We start from the raw sequence: 14,398 nt of genomic DNA on the forward strand, positions 1-14,398 counted from the left end.
GATGGGAAACAACACCTTCCTAAAATTCTGGCAGCCTTATTTAGAGCATATAGGTACCTCACTGGTGCCAATATAGGGTTACAGTCGCTTCTGTAGGCCTCTGTAAAGATTTTACACAGTGGTATTACTGTACACACCGGGTGACCATAGATCAGGAGAGTGGGGCTGAAGTACAGCCAGAACTTGAGGATCAGCTCTTCAGGTAGGCAAAAAGGGGCTGCAACCTCTTGTACTCCACATGTGCGTGGTGCATTGTCTCCTCCCGGCCACAGAAGTGACAGGCGGCCGGGGTGTCGATGAACCTACTCAGGAAGCAGTTACACAGTACTGCTCGATGCAAACCACCCCAGGTCTCCAATGTAAAGAGGTCTCATACAGAGACCTTAGCAACTCCTTTGAGCACTGTAGGTCCAAGTCCCTGACCCAGCACTCTGGATACAGAGCTCTTGGTTGTCACTCCAATGCTGTACTGAGAGAGGGTGCTGCACCAGGGGAATTACCACTGCCATCTTCTGGAAGAGACAGGCTCCTGCTGATCTCTCATGTTGATGAAATAACCCTCTCCATAATTCTGAAGGGGAGAGGATCCGCTGACCTGGTAAACTTTTCTCCCGACTTCATTACTAAATTGGACTCAGGTGATTAAAAAAAAATGAGATAGAAAAGACTGCAGATGCTGGAATGTTGAAATAAAACAATGGTAAAATATGACAGGTGAGAAAGCATTGCTGGGAAGAGAAACTGTCAACACGTCAGGTTGAAGAAGTGAGGAAGGTGGTTACCACATTCCTGTTTCATGGAGTGATACAGCACAGGACAGGCTCTTCAGGACAAATCAACCATGGTAATCTGGATGAGTCCAATTAGCTTGCAATTGGTCCATAAAGTTCTAAACCCTTCCTGTCCGTAAATCCATCCAAATTTTTTTTTGAGCATTGCAATTTTACTTGCTTTCACACCTTCCTCTGGCAGCTCCTTCCAGGCACGGACCACCCTCTGAGTGAAAAGGTTACTTCTTAAATCAGAATCAGAATCTATTGTCATGAACATGACATGAAATTCATTGTTTACTGGGAGCATCACAGGTGCAAATATTACATTATAAACAAAACAAAATAAATTTGCACGGGAAAGGGAGGTAGTGTCCATGGTTCATTGACCATTCAGAAGTCTGACGGCAGAAGAGAAGAAGCCATTGGGTGAGCATCCTCATGCTCCTGTACCTCCTTCCTGATGGTTGCAGTGATAGAGGCTGTTTTCTTAAGACACTGCCTCGTGTAAATGTCCTTAATGCAGTGAAGACTGATGCCCATGGTGGTGCAGAACAAGTTCACAACTGTCTGTAGCCTTTTCCTGTCTGGTGCATTGCCACCTCCATACTAGACAGTAATGCAACCAGTCAGAATGCTCTCCAAGGTACACGTGTAGAAATTTGCAAAAGTCTTGGTGACATACCAAATCTCCTCACCAAGTATGGCCGCTCCATTGTTCTTCCTTGTGAAACCTTACTGGACACGATGGACTTTTGTTTTTACATTCTTGTAGGGATGAGTTGACTTCAAAGGGATTCAGCTGGCTGTGAGGCTAGATGGGAGATGTTGGTAAAAGCACAATGTTGGAGAAACTCAGCTAGTCAAGCAGCAAAGCATTCAACGCTGTCTGCAGACTTTTGTGTTTTACTTGGGACATTCTGGGGGGGTTGGGCAAGGCGCTCTAAAAATGCAAGTCTCTTTTGGTTCCAACTCATGGCACCTCCCCGTTCCCCGCTGAGACCGCGGGTCCGCCTCCAGAGTGAGCTGCCCCGTTTACTTTACAAATTGGCATTCCTTCCCTGTCTGTGGACGTGGGCGATCGCGATCAGGTCGGCACCTCCTGACTTGGGACGGGGGGAGATCCTCGGCTACTCGGATGGGTCAGCTCACAACAAGCACACGTGCCGGCCACTGACGTCCAGGCGGCACCCCTGATGCTGGTGTCCCACCCTGAGCGTATAAAGCGGGACGGCTTGGGGGTAGTGTTCGGTGATGCTGTGAGACGCTCGTCAACGTTGCAGGCAAAACAACTCGCCAAAGAAACTTGAAAGCAAGCGGCTAAGCTCACGCTGTAAGTAGACACAGCAAAGCCGTTCTATGCAAAAGTAAAATATTTAATCCCCGCTGTGGGTGGAAAAATTGGCTGTGGTTTTAAATGCTCTGTACAAAGTTTTCACAGATTGAGTCACTTTTTCCGCAGCACTGTTTAACTTTTGGGGAGGGGAAGGGGTGGTGGAGATTTGCTGGCTTCTGGGGTCAGGGCAAAGTTTTAAACATTGCATTTTGTTTAAGAGCTGCAGTTCTTCCAAGTAAAGGTTAATGCAATTAAGAAAAAAACGTTGCAAAACCAGGGCTTGTTAAACGTTGGGGTGGGGAGGGGGAGTTATTTCCATTAAATGTTCTCAGGAGAATTGGTGGTTAATTCCCCCTTGGAGGGGTGGAAGGGGAAGGGTCATCAGAATTGGGGGCACCCGCTTGTTACGGGACAGAAGAGCAGGCGTTTTTTGACAAGGCAGCCCCCCTCCCCCCAACTTCTGCAACCTTTCGGCCCGTCGTTAGCGGGTATTCCTCCTCCTCCTGTGGGAGGACCAGTTTCAGTAGATATCAGCCTTTTCCCCCACCTCAGATACCACCTGGAGTAATCCCTTACCATGTGGGAGGGGGGGGGGGTGTGGAGAGGAGGTTGAGCACCACTGTATGGGCTCCAGTCACAATGTGCAGAATTGCTTTTTGACTAGAAAGTCCTGCTCGCTGGGTCTGATCTGGTAATATCACATGATCGTTTTGTTAGTGGGGTATTAATTATTAAAGGTGTTGCGATGGATTATTTTGTATATTTTATTTAATAGTTTAGCCATGTGATAACTGATGTACAAGCAACCTCCGTCTTTGGCTCATTTTAAGTTGAATGTAATCTATGATTCCATCCTATAGCCTACAGGTCACCCTTGGGCAAGGTGTAGTACCTGTTTAGCCTCCCAATCAAGGTCACGTGAAGTAGATGGTGGATGGTTTTTACAAGCAGATTCTACAAATTGAAATTTATGATTGTAAAACTAAAAACGTTGGGCAGATGAATCTGCTGATCCATGGCCAGGGTTACATGTCCAGTATGGACACTGCAACTGAAGAAGGCAATGGGAAACCACTTCATTTTTTTTCCCTCCCTTGTATAATCATGAACTCAACATCGACAACAGTCTCAGCTCAAAGATGGAGCCTTCACCGAATAAGAACAGGGAAGGCAACTACTGCAATTCGGAGGGTCAGAGGTCATGATGGATGGAGAGACATGATCACCAACTCTGAATGGCAAGACACCTGAATGATGATGAATCTATGACTCATAGATTTGAACCGTGGAGAAACAGGCCCTTCACCCCATGATTACATACTAACCCTCATGTATCCATGTATAGTTATTTTTTTAAAAATTCTCCCTATGTTAACATCTGCTCCCCAGATTCTTCCACTTATCCGCACACCATAAGACATGGGAGCAGAAATAGGTTATTTACTGCCAATCAAACCTGCCCTGCCATTTAATCATGAACTGATTCATTTTCTGACTCAGCCCCTCTACCTGACCATCTCCCACAAACCTTTGTTATCGGTCTCTGCCTTTAATACACCTAATGACCTGGCCTACACAAATGCCTGTGGCAACATATTCGACAGATTCACTACCCTCTGGCTAAAAAAAAATTTCTGCATGTCTTTTTTAAATTACTTCCCTTTTATCTTGAAGTTTTGCCCTTTTGTTCTAGACTTTCCTACCATGGGGAACCAACCTTTATCTAGTCTGCCCATGCCTTTCAATGAGAACCTCCCCCCCCCCCCCCCCTCCCTACTTCATACACCTAAATTCTAATGTGTACATGCCAAGAGCTGTCAAATGCTCCTTGTATGATAACCCTTTCATTCCCAGAATCATCCTTGTGGACCTCTTCTGAACCTGCTCTAATGTCAGCACATCCTTTCTTGAATGAGGAGCCCAAAACTTCTTTCAGTACTTTGTGAGGTCTCGCCAGTGCCTTATAAAGCCTCAATGTCACATCCCTGCTTTTGTATTCTATTTCTCTTAAATTGAATGGCAGCATTTCATTTGCCTTCTACATATTTAAAATTTGGTTAGATAAATTTTTACATGATAGAGGAATTAGGGGATATGGGGAGAAGGCAGGTAGGTGGAGTTAGGTCATAAATTAGATCAGCCATGATCGTATTGTATGGCGGAGCAGGCTCGATGGGCCATTTTTGGCCTACTCCTGTTCCTACTTCCTATGTTCCTATATGTTCTTTACCAACGATTCATTCTGCAAGTTGCTTTCCTGCATGAGAACTCCCAGGTCACTTTGCAACTGGGAATTTTCCATTTTCTCCCCATTTAGAAAATAATATGTCTGTTTATTATTTTCTACCAAAATGCATGACCATACACTTTCCGACATTGGATTTCATTTGCCACTTCTCTGCGCATCTGTATAAATCCTTCTGAAGCCTCCCTATTTCCTCAACACTACCTTTTATTCATCTGCAAACTTGGCCATAAAGTCATTGATTCCATAATTCAAATCATTAATGTACAAAATAAAAAGAAGTGGCCACAGTTCTAAACAACTTGGTGAGTAAACAACTTGGCTTCAGGCTCTCCTGCACGAGGACTCCCAGATCTCTTTGCATCTGGGAATTTTCAATTTTCTCCCCATTTTGAAAAGTCTGTCCATTTATTTGTTCTACCACACTAGGGACACTGCAGAGGCTACTCAACCAACTGGGTGCACATCCTCAGGGTTGTGTGAGGAAACCCACATGGTCATGGGGAGAAGGTGTGCACTCAACACAGCAGCAGGGATCAGGACTGAACCTGGTCCTACGAACCGAAACATTGTGCCACCAGATGCAGAGGTTTAGAGAAACAGTGCTGCCTTTGGGTGGATGACTCAATTGACCAATGATTTCAAGCCACTCGAATTCTCAGTAATGTTCCATGTACGAGTTTTTCAGAGATCTGCACCCAACAAAATAAACTTGTTGGCACATGAGAAATGTATCAAGAAAAGTCCTGTGGTATTGATGATTGGAAGGCATGGCATGTGAAATGGAAGTGGAATGATGAGATTTAATTTAGAAATACAGCATAGTAACAGGCCCTTTCGGCCTACGAGCCCATGCTACTCAAATACCCACTTTGACCTACAGCCCTGGTACATTTTGTGTGGTGGGAGGAAACCAGAACATCCAGAGCAAACCCAGGCAGACATGGGGAGAACATACAAACCCCTTATTGACAGCGTTGGATTAGAATCCCGGATACTGGCCGCTACATTATACTGTGCCACACTGCCTGATCTTGCTGAAGACTATTGTCCTTTAATTTCATCAGTAGTTTTAAAAATTATAAATTTAGAGTTTTTCTTTTGGAAACATTGATTTATAGCAATTTTCTGGAATATGAACTTTGGGTTGTCCAAGTTTATAGTCATCTAACTGTATATGTACAACCAGACAAAACTTTTTCCAGTCAATGATGCACACATGTGCATAATGCATTTCTCACACAGCATACATAAAAATATAATATAAAATATGTATAAATTAAAGTCCACTCCAGTTGTATTAAGGAAGTCAGATCTGTTTTGCTAAGATGGGAAATTTAATAGATTTAATCATAGAAGCGTTCCAGTTTGGTCCCTTAAGTCTGTATTGAGAATGGACTTGCCTAACATTGCCTTCCATCACTGGATCTGTGGCCCTGCAGGTCACAGGTCTCCAAGAAGACACACAGGTACATGTAAATCACAAAAATCTGTAGACACTGGTTGAAGTAAAATCACAAAACACAAAATGCGGGAGAAACCGGTTGAGAGACTGGTCGCAAATTGGGAGTTTGCTTCGCTGAGCACCTCCGCTCCCTCCACTACAAGAGAGACCTCCCAGTAGCCAACCATTTTAATTCTGAGTCACACTCCCATCCTCGCATGTGAAATCTCTATTATACTCTTCTTCTTTCTTTGGCCTGTTTAATCTCTTCACTCTAATCTACTTGTGCTCTTGATTGTAGTATTGAAATTTTGTTTTTAATTTTTACTAAACTTTTAAAGTTTATTTACAGCACAGTAGAAACAGATCACGGACATTTAAACGAACAACACGCAATTTCACCTAAATTAACCAACAACCAGGGGTGTATTGTGGTTGGAGCTCACTGGAGCGCCTCATCAGGCCATTCTGGCACTTCCATCGGGCCGCTCAGGGCTGCTCCAGCACCTCACAGGCCGGCGGCGGCATACAAGATGACCCCCACCCTTGCGAAGCACCTTTCTCTAACCTCCAATGTACTATCCCTCCCTGATCACTTGCAGGTTGAAGGAACAATTCATTTTCCATCTGGGCACTCTCCAGCCAGATGTCATTAACATTGACTGAGGTCCTCCATCAGCCAGCTCCCCACCATGACTACCAGCCCCCCCACATCTCCATTGGGCACACAAAACTCAAAACGGTCAACCAGTTTACCTATCTCGGCTGCACCATTTCATCAGATGCAAGGATCGACAATGAGATAGACAACAGACTCGCCAAGGCAAATAGCGCCTTTGGAAGACTACACAAAAGAGTCTGGAAAAACAGCCAACTGAAAAACCTCACAAAGATAGGCGTATACAGAGCCGTTGTCATACCCACACTCCTGTTCGGATCCGAATCATGGGTCCTCTACTGGCATCACCTACGGCTCCTAGAATGATTCCACCAGCGTTGTCTCCGCTCCAACCTCAACATTCATTGGAGCGACTTCATCCCTAACATCGAAGTACTCGAGATGGCAGAGGTCGTCAGCATCGAATCCACGCTGTTGAAGATCCAACTGCGCTGGGTAGGTCACGTCTCCAGAATGGAGGACCATCGCCTTCCCAAGATCGTGTTATATGGCGAGCTCTCCACTGGCCATCATGTCAGAGGTGCACCAAAGAAGAGGTACAAGGACTGCCTAAAGAAATCTCTTGGTGCCTGCCACATTGACCACCGCCAGTGGGCTGATATCGCCTCAAACCGTGCATCTTGGCGCCTCACAGTTCGGCAGGCAGCAACCTCCTTTGAAGAAGACTGCAGAGCCCACCTCACTGACAAAAGACAAAGGAGGAAAAACCCAACACCCAACCCCAACCAACAAATTTTCCCCTGCAACCGCTGCAACCATGTCTGCCAGTCCCGCATCGGACTTGTCAGCCACAAACGAGCCTGCAGTTGACGTGGACACTTACCCCCTCTATAAATCTTCATCCGCGAAGCCAAGCCAAAGAAGAAGAAGAAAAGAAGATTCAACAGGGTAGTATGCTCCAAAATTCCACAGTTGAACGTGCATTTTGTAAAATCTACAAAACAACTACACTAATTGTATTAAGAAGGACAATAAATGCAAAAGCAGAGATGATAAACCTACCTGACCTGTTTGCTCAGGGAAATGGGTTCCTTTGTCAGGAGTGGATCTGTTGCCCATTCAGTTCCTGTGAAGGTGTTATCAGTGTCAATCCTGTCATAGGCAGTGATGTATAAATTTATGAAAGCACCCAAAACTGGTTGCTTTGTTTTTTTTTAAAACCTATTCTTGCCCCAAAGTTCAGAATGGAGAACAGCCATGGGTTACTTCTTCCCGAATATAAATGCAGGAAAATTAGGGTTTTTGTTTAAAAAGTTAAATAAGAAAGTTTGGCGATGCTGTGATTGTAGTTTAATACACAAAAGTGCTGTTGAAGCTCTTGCAATGAAGCTCCTTTCCCCACCACAGGATATCCCTGAGTATCAGCCACCGCACTGTTACCTCCAAACGTTGTGACTTTTTAAAAGTCCTTCTCCATACCTGTGAGCACAAACCCTCGTGTGGTGTTGAGGGAATCTGCACTGTTAGAAGTACTGACTTTCAAATGAAACAATCATTTCTTTTATATAATTTTTTTTTAAATTAAAAATAATAATCCACAGGGAATATTTTGGAAGACTTGTCAGGAAGAATGATTTTGATCTATTGGCTACATTTATCACTGAAAAGGATTATCTGAATGTTATGACAACTTGTGTACAATTTAGTTGCTATATTTCCTCCATTATAATTACTCTGTAAAGTGTATTGGGACATCTTCAAGTCCTACAACCTCTATGTTAATTTATGTAAGTACAAGCTTGCTGGAGGAACACAGCAGGTCTCGCAGTGTCCATATATAACGAACATTCTGGGCCTGAGCCCTTCTTCGAGGTATGAGTAAACAGCAGGTCTTCACGTTCTCCCTTCAGTTGCTCCCCTGCAAAACCTCATCAAGGGATGCCTACCCTGAAGAAGTTCTCCTCCCTGCTTTTTACTCGTAACTTGTAGAAGGGCTCAGGCCCAGAATGTTGGTTATATCTTTGCCTTCTATGGCTGTTGAGAGACCTACTGAATTTTTACCACAATCACAGCATCTGCAGACTGTTGTTTCACTCCTGTTAATTTTTGAAGATCCCATTTGGTCAGCATGGACAAGTTGTGCCAAAAGGTGTGTTTCTGTGCTGTGCTGTAACTCTAGTCAACATTGACAAGAAGATCCCAATGGGAGGGTTATGGTCTCTGAATGCAGCAATCACTGTTGAGAAAACTAATGAGGATATAATCAGCTTAAATTTTTGACAGGAATGGGTTATAAACTGAATTAATTTAGTTGGTCTATAAGGATAGAACTATTGGATGTTGGCCAGAGTAATTACCCACTGATTCATCTTGCCAACTCACATTGGCTCCTGGCCGAGAAAATCTTTAATTCTAAAATTCACACTAGTGTTTTGAAGTCTCTATTATACTCGTCTTCTTTCTTTGGCTTGTTTAATCTCTTCACTCTAATCTACTTGTGCTCTTGATTGTAGTATTGAAATTTTGTTTTTGATTTTTATTAAACTTTTAAAGTTTATTTACAACACAGTAGAAACAGATCACAGCCATTTAAACAAACAACACGCAATTTCACCCAAATTAACCAACAACCAGGGGTGCAATATGGCTGGAGCTCACTGGAGTGCCTCATCAGGCCATTCTGGCACTTCCATTGGGCCATTCAGGGCTGCTCCAGCACCTCACAGGCCTGCTCAGGCCAGCGGTGGCATACAAGTTGACCCCCACCCCCCACCCTTGCGAAGCACTGTTCTTTAATCTGGCCATGCTTGTTTCTCCCATGACCAGTCCGACTTCCTAATCCTATAGTTCGCTGTCAATTATACAGTACCAAATACAACATGGCAGCCACCAAGGCCAGGTCTCATGAGACCGCCTTGTCTCTATTTTTGGTGAGCTCTGGCATCTAAAAAAATTTGCACTGCACTCCTGCCAGCAACCCTCTGCATCTTGGAGGGTGGGAGGAAAACCCATGAAGACAAAGGGAGAATGTACAAACTCCTCACAGACAGTGCTGGATTTGAACCTGGGTCACTGGCACTGTAATTTTGCGCTAACCTCTGCAGTAACCATGCTGCCCAAATTTGGCATGATGTCTCTTGCTAATTTTCGTAGATCTAGCATTTAGAAAGTATCCAGACTGGATAAATCACACTTGGGATGGGAACTGCTCTGCCCAAGACCAAAAGCGTTGTGAATGCAGCTCTGTGTATCACACAAGTTACCTTCTCCTCCATGGAATTTTCCACAACCTGTGGTTCTTGTGTTTATCCCTTCCATCGTCTATGTCCATACTTCCTGCTGCCTCAGGAGAGGGGCTGAAACCTTAAAAGACCCATTCCCTCCCCAGTCTCATACTCTTCTACACCCTCTTCCAGCAACCCCAACCCAAAACACTCCCCTTTGGGCTGAGGATGCATGAAATTTTGAGAAGAAACATTACCAGACTTGAGGACCATTTCTACCCCCCTGTTTTCAGAGCTCTCATTGGTAAAATATTGACCTTGCACTGTTTTAGCTGAACTGCTTTTTTCCCCCTTTAACACTGTACTCTGCACATTTTAATTTTGCCCTACCTGTTGTACTAACTATTTGTTAACTTACATGGATAGCAACAAAATTTTTACTGTATTTCTGTACATGTGACAATGAAATATTTGCGGCATAGCTAGTGCAACACTGTTCCAGAGCCAGCGACCCAAATTCAAATCCGGCACTGTCTGTCAGGAGTTTGTATGTACTCTCAACATCTGTGTGGGTTTCCTCCAGGCCTTCTTATTTCCTCCCACCCTACAAAACATACAGGGGTTGTAAGTTAATTGGGATATTTGAGTGGCATGGCTCATGGGTAAAAAGGACCTGTTACAGGGCTGTATGTCTAAGTTTAAAATTATTGCTATGCCCCAAACTCACTGTCTCTATCTGAGATTCAATCAATGATTTTTCATTCTCTGCCCTAAGCTTTTTGGTCATTAATTTTAATACCTCCAATAGCTTGGAGTCAAACATTGATTGACAGCACTCAAACAGAGTAGCTTGGGGCACTTCCATACATGTAACATGCAGCTTAATGAATTATTTTGATCACAGGCAATAATACACTGGCTGGTTGCTTAAAACAGCCAGTTTAATTGTGTTGTGGAAGAGTGTGGCCACACATCAGTTTCATGTTCAGTTTCATTAACAAGAGCTGATGGACCAGTCAGCCTGAAATTTCATGGATCAACAATGCTGCACACTTCTTGATAGGCATGTCCCTCTACAACTGGACTTCCTCATCAGAAGACCACAGTGAATATGAATTGGAAACAACCTCTCCTGCTCACTGATGATCAACACAGGCACATCTTGAGGATCTGTGCTTAGCCCACTACTCTACTCTCTCTCTGCTCCAGTAGTTCTCAACCTTTTCCATTCCACTCACATACCACTTTAAGTAATCCCTTTGCCATTAGTGCTCTGTGATTAGTAAGGGATTGCTTCAGGTGGTATGTGAGTGGGAAGGGAAGGTTGAGAATCACTGACTGAAATATTTTGCTTGAGAACATTTGTCATTGGCCCTTTTCCTTTGGAGTTATGAAACCGTGCACATAATGAGTCAATTAGGTACGATTAAAACAATGGGTTACAAACTTTTCTTTCCACCCACGTACCACCTTAAGTAATCCTGTATTAATCACTGAGCACTTATGGCATAGGGAATACTTAAAGTGGTATGTGAGTGGAATGAAAAAGGTTGAGAACCACTGCTCTTCACCCATGACTGTGTGGCTGGGCAAAGCTCAAATGTCATCTCCACATTTGTCTGACACCATGGTTGTTGGCAGAATCACACATGACGGTGAGGAAGCGTACAGGAGGGAGATGGATCATCTGGTTTAGTGGTGTCATGACAATAGCCTTGTACTCAACGTTAGCTAAACTAAGGAGCTGATTGTGGACTTTAGGAGGAAGAAGTCAGGAAGATACCAGCCAGTCCTCATCAAAGGAGCAGCAGTGCAAAGTGTTAAGAACTTCAAATTCCTCGGTGACAACATCTCTGAAGATCTTTCTTGGCAACTCCATGTCCATGTAATCACAAAGAAGGTTTGCCAGTGGCTATATTTTGTGGAGTTTGAGGAGATTTGGAATGTCACCAAAGATTCTTGTAAACCTCTACAGGTGTACTGTGGAGACCATTCTGACTGGTTGATATCACTGTCTGGGATGGCAGGGCAGGGCCAGTGCACAGAAAAAAGCCACAAGAGTTGTGAACATCGTTGACAACAGTCTCCACTTCATTAAGGAGATCTCCAAGAGGCAGTGTCTCAAGAAAGCAGTCTCTATCCTCAAAGACCATCACCACCCAGGCCAGGCCCTCTGATATCAACAGGAAGGAGATACAGGAGCCTGAAGATGAACAATGATTTTAAAAAAAAACTGCTTCTTCCCCTCTGCCATCAGATTTCTGAATAGACAATGAGCCACAGACTCCACCTCACTTTCTCTTTTGCATCAATTTATTTATTTTTATAATGTAATTTACAGCAATATTTGTTCTTGTAGAACTGCCACAAAACAACAAATTTCATGACACGATCCAGATAATAAATTCTGATTCTGGCTAACACATTGTAATTAGATGTGAAACTACTTTTGGATGCACCTGGAATCTCTATCCTGCACTGCCCCAGCTCAGGAAACCTCGGTTGTTTACTCCAGTACTGGAGGGAGTTCTACACTATAAAGGGTGCTAATGTTTGACTGATTTTTTTCCATCTACCTTCTCTTTGATGCTGCAGATTCAGCTCCGAGAGCAAAGAGGAAAATTGGCCTCCACAGAGTTGCAGGAAAAATTTCTCCCTCAACTAACATTAACACACCTGGTGTGCTCCCTTTCTGGTCCCTCTCCAATGGACAGACTGGGAGATCTCTTCGATGAGCACCTCTGCTATGTTGGCTGCAATGGCAACCCATTTCAATTCCCCACACCATTCCCTTGCAGATATTCCTGTCTCTGGTCTTGTGCACTGCCAGACTGAGACCATCTGCAGATTGGATAAATAACAACACACTCTGTCTGGGCACCCTCCAGATATTAACACTCTCTTCTCGGGTTTCCATTACCCCACTCCATCTCTCCCCTTCCCCTATACCTATTTCTCCTTTCCTCCAGTTCTTCATTCACAGAGCCACCTCCCTTCTCTGATCAATTCTCACCTTTCCTGTCCTCTGATCCACATCCAATTATGGACTTGTGCTCCTTTCCATGCCCTTTCCTTCCCTCCCCACCCTTTTTATTCAGACATCTGCCTACTTTTTGCACATACCTTGAAGAAGGGCTCAAAAATCAGTTATATATCTTTACCTCTATGGATGCTGCGAGACCCATTGAGTTCTTCCAGCATTTCGGTGTTTTAACACATCTACTCATCATTTGGTATTTTGTGCGGATTTGCTCCATGCATTCCGTCGTGTACACAATAATGACTACAGTTTATTGACCTCCAAAGGTCTTGGAACTTGTAGGATGATGGTTGAATGGCCTTGGAGTGTAGCTGATTGCCTATGGACAGGAGACCCAGCAAACAGTAGGGCACTGAGAAGTGTGGTAGAACAGGGGGAACCGGGAAATCCGTGAAAGTTGCATCTCTGGTATATAGGGTTGTAAAGAGAGCTATTGGCACATTTACCCTCATAAATCGAAGTACCAAACATAGGGATGTTATAGTGATGTGTAAGACCTCGATGAGGCCAAATTTGAAATATTGTGTGCAATTTTGGTCACCTAACTTCAGAAAAGATGTCAATAAAATTGGAAAAAGTGAAGCAAAGATTTACTAGGATGTTGCTGGGATGTGAGGAGGAGAGTTGCAGGGAAAGTTTAAACAAGTTTAGACTTAGTCCCTGAAATGTTGAAGAATGAAGGGAGATTTAATAGAGGTATACAAAATTACAAGAATATAGATAGAGTAAATGCAAGTAGACTTTTTCCACTGAGGGTAAGTGTGTGTCAATTGATTAACTCTATGACACCAGATTTGCTTACCTTAAGGGCAATGGTGATGCAGATCTTTTTAAGACAATGTGGCAGTACTGTATTATAGTCTCAGTTTGACAGCACAGAAACAGATCCTTTGGCCCAACATCCACACTGACCAAGTTCATCTAACTTATTCCTAATTGCCCACATCCCTCTGAACCTTTCTTATCCATGTCCCTGTCTAATTTTTAAACATTCAAAATGTGTCACCTCTACCACTCCCTCTGGCATTCCTCATACCCACCATCCTCTGAGTGAAAAAGGTACCCTCCATGAACACAAGAAATAGGAGGAGGAGTGGACCATCCATCCCGTCCAACCTGCTCCACTATTCATTGAGCCTGTCATCACTATTCTGACGATGGGCTCAACTCCACCCACCTGCCTTTTCCCCATAATCCCTTAATTCCCCCACTATATTAAAATCTATCTAACCTTGTTTAAATATAATTACTAAGGTCACCCCCACTGCTTCAGTGGGCAGTGAATTCCACAGATTCACCACCCTTTGGTAAAAGCAGTTCCTCCTCATCTCGTCCTAAATTTACTTCCCTAAATCTTGAGGCTATATCCCTTCATTCTGGTCTCTTTTCTCCCCCCCACCCCCCACCACCAATTGAAACTTGGCTGCCTCTATCTTGTCTATGCCTTTCATAATTGTATTTGTTTCTACAAGATCCCCTCTCATTCTTCCAAATTCCATTGGATACAGTCCCAGATGACTTGATCTCTCCTCAAAGGCTAACCTCCTCATCTCTGGAATTAACCTTGTGAACCTCCTGTCTCCTTTTTAAATCTTTCCCTTTTCATTTTAAATCTCTTCCTTCCAATTTTAAACTCTATTCTCGGGTGGTGGGGGGGGGAGAGATGGGGTGAGGAATGCTGCAATAATTTACCCTATTGGTGCCCCTCATTATTTTCCAT

The 14,398-nt window shown here is 43.8% G+C and overlaps 1 protein-coding gene across 1 annotated transcript in view; it reads left to right on the top strand.

Annotated features, from left to right (window-relative positions):
• Positions 1 to 1,789: 1,789 nt before the first annotated feature.
• Positions 1,790 to 14,398, top strand: part of rem1 (RAS (RAD and GEM)-like GTP-binding 1) — a 51,480-nt gene continuing 38,871 nt past the window's right edge. The window contains exon 1 of the mRNA XM_069884359.1: positions 1,790 to 2,103. The gene's annotated coding sequence lies outside the window, so the exon portion shown is untranslated. The remainder of the gene's footprint in view (positions 2,104 to 14,398) is intronic.

The sequence above is a fragment of the Narcine bancroftii genome, chromosome 6 (assembly GCF_036971445.1).
Source record: "Narcine bancroftii isolate sNarBan1 chromosome 6, sNarBan1.hap1, whole genome shotgun sequence".
NCBI classification, from domain to species: Eukaryota; Metazoa; Chordata; class Chondrichthyes; order Torpediniformes; family Narcinidae; genus Narcine; species Narcine bancroftii.